The 8,142-nt window shown below is 50.8% G+C and overlaps 2 long non-coding RNA genes across 2 annotated transcripts; one reads left to right on the plus strand and one right to left on the minus strand.

The window, feature by feature from the left end:
- Nucleotides 1-3,241: 3,241 nt before the first annotated feature.
- On the minus strand, nucleotides 3,242-5,138 carry LOC108449823. The gene is made up of 2 exons (XR_001866119.1): nucleotides 4,844-5,138; nucleotides 3,242-4,305 (listed from the first exon to the last, which is right to left on the minus strand). It is a non-coding gene; the product is annotated as an uncharacterized LOC108449823 (long non-coding RNA).
- Nucleotides 4,301-5,328, plus strand: LOC108449822. Its single transcript, XR_001866118.1, has 2 exons — nucleotides 4,301-4,779; nucleotides 5,145-5,328. It is a non-coding gene; the product is annotated as an uncharacterized LOC108449822 (long non-coding RNA).
- The last annotated feature ends 2,814 nt before the right edge of the window (nucleotides 5,329-8,142 follow it).

Raw genomic sequence — 8,142 nt, forward strand, 5'->3', positions numbered from 1 at the left:
TTAGCAGGAACCTCGGAGTGGCAGGCTAGAACAGCAGAGGTGAGCACACCCAGGGTGGCAAACAAAGTGTAGGAAAAACCCTGAAGTGGTGGCAGGAGCACCAGGGAGTCCGGGCAGACACAGGGTGTTAGGTTAAAGTGTAGCAAAAACCCCAGAAGCAAGGGCAGAAACCAGCGAGGGCTGGGCAGCACCGGGAGGAAAGAGAAGGTGGAGGGTGGGTTATTTTGGGTTTTCCCCTAGCTCTCAGGTGTCCCGTGGGATGTCCTGGTGAAGGCAGCAGCAGCCAGGCTCCCACAAGCAGCCAGGAGGTGCTTCCTCTGGAAAGAGGGAGTGTCAAAAACACTCTCTCTACATTGCCAATTAAATTATTACTAATTATTTATCCAACAGTAACTGGGGATGCGTATAGGAAGCAGCCCAAATGCCATAAATGGCCAGGCAGAGAAAGAAAACAGTGCAGGCACAAGGCTGGGTGCTCCTTCGGTAAATGGGTCACCTCAGGAGAACCGGGTGCTGGGCACCAGAACAGTTTATACAGTCTTTGTTTCGGTTCACCACTGGTCAGTTCACTTTCAATCCTTCATTTGCATGTTCAATATGATTGGCTCGTTCCGTGGTTAAATGACCAATCATTTGTCCAGGGGATGATTCCATTGGTTGTTCTTTTTGTCCAATCCACACCTTTCTTGATGATGTGTAGGATGATGTCATGCATTTGAGGAAGCAGTGTCATCGTACCTTTGGGAGCTCCCAGCTCCTTAAACAAACTCCACGTGCAAAAGAAAAACCTAAAACACCCTCTCCCAACACCAATCACTAGGCCACAGAACCCTTCTTAACTTGACCTGACAAACCAGCTTAACACTCTAATTTCTTAACTTTATTACATTACTTACTAAGTTGTTTAACTGTTATTAAAGACCAAAACACTTATAACAAGGAGGAGGTCGGGGCCCCGGGTTTCCCCTGAGGCACCCAAGCAGATGGTGAGGGTCCCTCCCCCACACCAGTGAGGTTGGGTGTTGAAAGGTCCCAGTGGAACAGCCACCAGCACAGGCTCACCCACAGTATGGAGAAGCAGTGAAGAAAAAACTCCGCAGTAGCAGGGAATCCTCTCTGCAGCAGCAGTCCCACACCAAAACCACAACTCCAGCCCTCTGAGCTGGACAAGACTCCTCCTCCATAGCTAAGAGACTGCTGCCACTGCACCGCTTCCCCCCTCCCCTCAAGAACCATTTCAGTGGAATTTGAAGAAGCCCAGCCACAGCCAGGGCATTTTTTGTCTCTTGTGTCTGTTCATCATCTCTGAGGCAACCAATGGGAGAAAAATTCCCTGAGAGACAGAAAAAAGAAGAAAAACCCTAATCTTCAACAATCCTCCTGCTTCAGCCCCAGCCGACAAGGGAACAGGTAACATCAGACAGTACCTGTCACTTTATCATCCCTCATTTTATTGCTCTTTTCCCTCTCTTTCTTCACCCCAGTGGCTAATTTTCAGGCCCAATTTTGCTATAGCTATATCCAGAAATTGTTGTTCTGGTATATAGAAAAATCTCGAGTATTCAGATGTTTCCTTTGTGAAAAACAGGAAAGAAAGAAGTAAAGAAGGAGGAACAATAATCAGGCTTAAATGGCAGCAGAAATGTGAGCTGGTCCTTGCTGAACATTGTGCTGGTTTTCCCTGTTCCCATGGGCAAGGACTCAACAAGGGCCTCATGGCAATAAAACTTTGTGAGCCCAAGTCAGGTGTCCGTGTCTGTATCACCCTCGCAGGGTGAGCGATACATTCAGATGTTCCATTTCTCCTCAGGTGGATTCGCTGTCTGGAAGGTTCAGAAGGAAGGAAAACAGCCAGTCTGACCACAGCTCCAAAGAGGGGACACAGGGAATGAGCATTCCCAGCTGCAGGCACTCCTGGCCTCTGGGTTCAGAACTGGAAACTCAATCCCAGGGTGGGTTTTCCATCCCAGCAGAGCTCTGCCCCTTCATTGTGTGCCTGCAATGTGGAGGCTGCTGCTGTTCTTTCAAAAGGTGTTGATGTGGATGAAGCCCTCCAGGACAGAGGAGGGACCTTGAGCTTCCCCAGGTGTTTTTCACAGAGACAGTCCATGGGTGGGGGTCACTGGATCCATGGCCAGGCACGGCCATGGCTGCAATGGAGCTTGAGGCAAAAACACCTCTAGCACCGCTCAGACAGGGACTCAAGGCCCAAGCTTGATCTTAAATGGAGCTTCTGGAATCTAAATGGAGCTCCTGAAGCTAAAATGGATTTTCAGGCTATGTGGATGAAGGCCCCAACCTAGGAATATTGCTCTACTCTTGGTTGTTAACCAGCCCTCAATCCTATAGGATCAGAGACCACAGAGTTTCCAGTGAAAACACTTTGGAGAGCCAGCACAGCCCAAGTTTGTGCCTTAGCTACATTTCACTAATCCCTTCTGCTCTCATCTTATGTACCAGAGTGACCAAAATCTGGAAGCTGGCACAAAAACGAGGAGCACTGATAAGACATCAAAGATCAGGGCATGCTTTTGACCTAAAACCAAAAGGCCAGGAGCTGGAAACACGGATATTTCCTTGAGGGAAGTGCTGACGCTTGCACATCTCTGGCTGGGGCCCTTCCCCACTTCTGTGGTTTGGCTTTCTGGAACATGCCAGTTAAAGAAGGACTTTCTTGGGACAGAAATCTGCCAAAAAGACCAAAGCAGAGCAGACAGGGCTTTACACTCTTCAGCTACACCTGCTGTGGGAGGACAAGGTGGGATGGGGCTGTCCCTGCTGCTCTTGCACTTTGTGCTGCTGAGGAAGCTGAAGCCACAACTGCCAGACCAAGCCCTGCTTCCCAAAGGTCGATGGTTGCTGTAGGGTTGAACCCACAGAAAACCAGGGATCCTTTGTTCTTCTCCTTTTAGATAATGCCCAAAACATCAGAGCTGTTCTGGGACAGAAAAGGGTTGAAAGGGGAATAACTCAAACAAACTGTGAGGGACAGAAAAGGGCTGAGAGGGGAATAACTCAAACAAACTGTGAGGAGAACACTGGGAGCCAACCCAAGGGAAAGAAAAGGTGTGAAGATTGAGCTCTCAGGCATGGACCAAGAGTGCCCTGGAGAGAAAAGCAGATCAGAGGATCCCCAGCAGCACTCCCAGGGGTCCAAGACACCTGAAGGGCTCTCCTTGGAGTGGTCTGAGATGAGATCTCACTGTCTCTGGGGTCCCTCCCATTCCACTTTGTCCACCTGGTGATGTCAGTTGCCAGTTTGACCAGGGCTGAAGACCTCCTGCAACTTGTTGTGTCTTGGATAGGAACACGTAGAAGGCAGCAGGAGCTGGAGGTGAGGAGTGGGAACTCAGAGAATATCCCAAGAGCATAGGCAGGTTTTGAGATTGACACCAGAGCTGGTGGCAGCTCCAGGACAGGGCACTTGCTTGGATCCATTTTGGGTGGAGATATTTTGGCTTTCTCTAATTTGGCTGATGCACCATTTCTGAAAATAAAGTGACTTTCCAGGCTGTCCCTTGGACAGGCAGCTCACCCAGCGTCCCTGCTTGTCCCAGAAAGAGCAGTGGCAAGGAGCACTGAGCTAGCAGGAGATTCCAGTGCCAGGTCCTGGTTCTCACCCTTCAGCACCACATAGTTCAAAACAGCCTTTGGATAACACCTAAACACAATTCCTTGTAACCTCCTTGACCAGAGCAGAGCCTCCAGGGCTTCAGATCTGCCCTGCTCTGCTCATTTGAACACAGAGACTCAGACACCAGTTTCCCCCACCAGCAGCCCAGCAAGGCACTGGGGTTTCTCTGAAAGCAGCTGTGGCTGTTGGTCAGGGGCCCTTGCTGGGGCTTTGTTCTTTCCAACACCTGCAGTAAGTGCTGGGACATGACCTTCAGCCAGGCTGGGTGAAGACCCTGCAGAAACCTTCTGCCCCTTCCCACCTGCTGTGAGACCTTGCTCAGGCTCCAAATGCCAGTCTGGAGAGGCCCAGGGCACTGCCAGGGTGTGCATTGTATCTGCCTGAGCTGCACAGGGCTCTGGATTCAGGGGCTCTGGCCCCATGCAGGGAACTTTGTCATGTCCTGTGTCTCTGGCTGAATGGCAGTGAAATTCCTGGCTGCAGCACAGGCAGCCGTGGGAATCCTACCCTGAAAGATCCAGTGCTGTGCATGGAGGTTTCTGGTGGCACTTGGGTGTTGTGTGGGTGTCCAGGAGATCGCATGCCCAGGTGTGATCAGCAGGACACAAGGCTTACAGGAGACACAAACTTTTCTGCAGCAGCTGAACATGAGGCTTGAAGCAGGAAAAGCTCTAAAACAAGGAGGAGGGAATGAAAGATCTTGGCCAAGCCAAACAGCACAGAATTGTTCAGCTTTGTATCAGCAGTGCACAGAGAGCAGATGCCCACTGCAGGCAGCAGTGAGGGCCCACTGAGTCAAACAGGGGATCTCTGCTCTGCAAAGCACTTGGGATTGCAATGGAGTTGGTCTTTGGGAACTGGAAGGAATCCCTGGTGCAGCTGCCCCTCTTCCTCTGTCTTATCAGGGCAGCTATGAGATGTGAGGCTTTAGGAAAGGAGTTGCACATGGGGCACCTGTAAGATCTGCTGCTTTCTTGCCTGAGCACATCCTGGGCTGGGGCAAGGGACAGAGGCAGAGAAGAGGAACAGAGCAGCCCTTGTTGCTCAACAGGGCCAGGAAGTTCTGCTGGGAGAAAGGAGATGGCCAGAGAGAGAGTTTAAGGGATCACTGGAAGCTGATGTCTTGGAGCATTTCCCTTTCCCAGGTGTGGATGCTTGAGAGCTGGATGCAGAGAAATTTTCCAGCTTTCTGCCAGCAGAAAGTTTTACTTTCACATACATGCTGGCTGGGAACAGTGAGAGGTTTTGGAAACAAATCTTTTATCTCGCACCTGCAAGATTGTTATGCAGCTTCTTATGTTACTGACTGGAGAAATATTTTGAAATGGGTGTTGTAGGGTTTGACCACTCATTCTAAGAGGTGGATGGTCAAAGGACCAATAACCTTATGCCATTCAAGCTAACCAGATTGTATAAACGAGTTTGGAAATTAATAAATAATTCCATCCCTTTCCTGGACTGAAGTCTATGTAGTTTTTCTCGCTGTCCCCAGTACAACAGCGAAACCCAGGCTCCTGCCCACTGCTTCAGGAACTCCCAGCAGCCCCTTCCGCTGTTCTCCTCTGATTCCCAGCAAAGCCAGCATGAGGATGAGCAGGAGAGCTACGCTGAGCTGGGTTCATCCCTGGTGGAGCTGCATGGCTTGGGGACCCCTGTCCCAGGGACCTGAGCCCACCTGTCTTTCTATGCTGACACCACCTGAGAACTGAGCAGGGAGAGCAGCTGGAGTTCCAGGCACACCCGAGTGGAGAGGGAGATTTCTGTGGGGTGGGAAAGGCAGAACAGGAGCTGATAACTGGGGCAGGATGGAGCTGTGAGGGGGGTGGGCAAAGGAGGACCCACCCAAAGCAATGGTGCCAGGGCTTGGCATGGCCATGGCAGAGCTTTGGGAGTGCAGGTGTGTGGAGACCTACACAGAGTGTTCTGCCTTTCTGCTGTTGTGTCTCTGTCTGCCATAAGATTTTGGAAAAAGGTGTGGAGATGAGAAGCTCTCAGCAGTTTCTCCTGCATTATATCATCCTTCTTTGTTGTAATAAAATTTTCTATTCTCTCTATAATTGAATCTTCATACTTTTCATCTCATCATTCTTTAGAAATCTTTTTGAATTCTTTAGATTTCATTCACTGTACAGACTTGGAATAATGGTGTAAATGAAATAAACACAATTGAAAACGTGGAAAACAATGCAGAAAAATAAAGAGAAAGCAATTGTTAGAGGTCAATATTGGTGGAATTTATTGTAGTAACTGAACGTTTGGTAACATTTAAAATTTCGCAGTGACTCAGGTATTTTTTGCTCACAGCAACACCAGAGCCAAGGCAGCTCGTTCCCTGGCCGGAAGCTCTGCTCTCAAGCTGCTGGGCACAGCACAGCCCCGCTGCTGTGGTTTTCCTCCCCACACTCGCAGCCTGCACAAACACAGCAAAGCAGAGAGGAAACCTCTGCAAGGGGCTCCTCCTGCACAGCTCCTCTCCCCCAAGGCAATTCCTGCCCTGGGGGCTGTTTCACACCCTAGCTGAGCTTGCAGGTACCTCTGGAATTCCTCTGCTCCAACCCCACTGCTCCAGTCGGGCTGATTGCAGGTGCTTGCCCAGGATCAGGTACATCCAATGCAGCTGCCTACTCCAACAAGCAAGTTTCCAAACTTTTCATGTGATTCTCTAAATCTGTCCTGAGTGACTCCCCTGGCTTCAAGTTTCTGTTCCAAAATTCCTGCGGGGCAATGGAGCCCCTTAAAATAGAAACATTCTGGCTCATCAACGTGAAAAACCTCTCAAACTGCCCTGAGCACAAACCCGTGGGTGAGGCAGCTCTCCTGTGGAGCAGAGCTGTGCCCTTCTGGGGCTCCATGGATGGACAGCCCGGGGCAGCTCTGCTGTCACCAGAGGTTTGTGTGGGAGCAGCTGAGTCCAGCACCCGCTGTCCTTACCATGAGCTCAGGACAAATGAGAACAACAGGACTGGGGTTAACATGTCTTCACTTCTGCACTTCTAGGTTAAAACACACTTTACTGAGATTTAATTTGTTCTGGTTGTTGTTTCCTCTCCCATGATGTTCCCAATATCAGCTGTGAACTGGGAGGGAAGAAAGACTCTGGTCCTTCCCAGTTCACACAGAATGGCTTTTCCCTTGGAACAGAGAAATGAAGGCCTGGGCTCTGGTCACAGACCTTTAGCAGTGCCCTGATGGTCAGTCCCTGCCCTGAGAGAGCCTCCTCTGCTCTCACAGTTGGTAGAACTGCACCCATGAGGAGAACACCAGCCCTGCAAAGCCCAGCCCTGTCAGTGAGACAGGCCCATACAGCTGTGGTGAATGTGCACAGCCCCAGAACCTCCTCCCTAAGGACACTTTGCTGTCAGGGGGGGAGATCAGAGCAGGATGGTCAATGCTGGCCTGAGCAGCCACAGGGGTCCAGCAGCCCTCTCCAGCCTCCCCCTAAAGTGGTGCCCTGGTTTGACCTCATGGCTGCATGTCCTCCAAAGTGGCACAGCTGGAACAGTCCAAGAGCTCTCTCAAGTCCTTACTGAGTATCTCCAGATCTCCCACATTGAGCAGCAGGGACATAAGTGCAGTTCAGAGCTATGGAAAAAGTAAATATCCAAATAATGTTCTAAGGAGACAGCTCCAGGGTGCCTGTATTACCAGCACTGTCACTTGTGCATGTGTTGGGCTTGACCAAAATGGGTTTGGCTTCTGGTATGGGGAAGGGCACTTGCATTTGTGCTGCAGAGAAAAAGCAACCTCTGTTCTGTGCTCAAGGTAAACAGGCACCTCAAGGGAAGAACCGTTAAAGCAAACATCAGCATTTTGGACATCAGGAATGTCTTGGTTTGAAAGACAGGTGTCTGCTAAGGAAGGCAGGAGCCTCCCTTGGAGTGGAGAATATGACCCCCTTCCCTCCAAATTATTATAACTTCAAAATTAAGGGGCTTTCAGGCAAAGATATGGGAAAAGGAAAAACAGTTCTTTACTAATATATATATATATGAAGACAGACAACAACAGTGGCGGACGCTTTGCTGTCGGGGGGGAGATCAGAGCAGGATGGTCAGTGCTGGCCCGAGCAGTCACAGGGGTCCAGCAGCCCTCTCCAGCCTCCCCCAAAGTGGTGCCCTGGTTTGACCTCATGGCTGCATGTCCCCCAAAGTAGCACAGCTGGAACAGTCCAAGGGCTCTCTCAAGTCCTTACTGAGTATCTCCAGACCTCCCACATTGAGCAGGAGGGAAACTTCCTTTACGAACCCCATGGGGAAGCCGATCCCTGTGCCCCCTCTGGATAGCAAAAGGAGCTGTAGCACGAGCCTCAGGAGAAGCACGCTGGAACAGCAGGACCTCCCGGCAGGCAGAGGGTGAACAGCTACGGTGTAGCACAAACGCGGAGCAGACGGCAGAGGCACGGCAGGGGTTGGGCAGCAGCAGCAGCCCGGGTCTGGGACACGGCAGAGAGAGACTCCCCGGGATTTCTCATCGGTGCTGGCTGGAACCTGGGTCCGGGCTGTGCAGGG

This window comes from Corvus brachyrhynchos, unplaced genomic scaffold, assembly GCF_000691975.1.
Source record: "Corvus brachyrhynchos isolate BGI_N302 unplaced genomic scaffold, ASM69197v1 scaffold1651, whole genome shotgun sequence".
NCBI lineage: Eukaryota > Metazoa > Chordata > Aves > Passeriformes > Corvidae > Corvus > Corvus brachyrhynchos.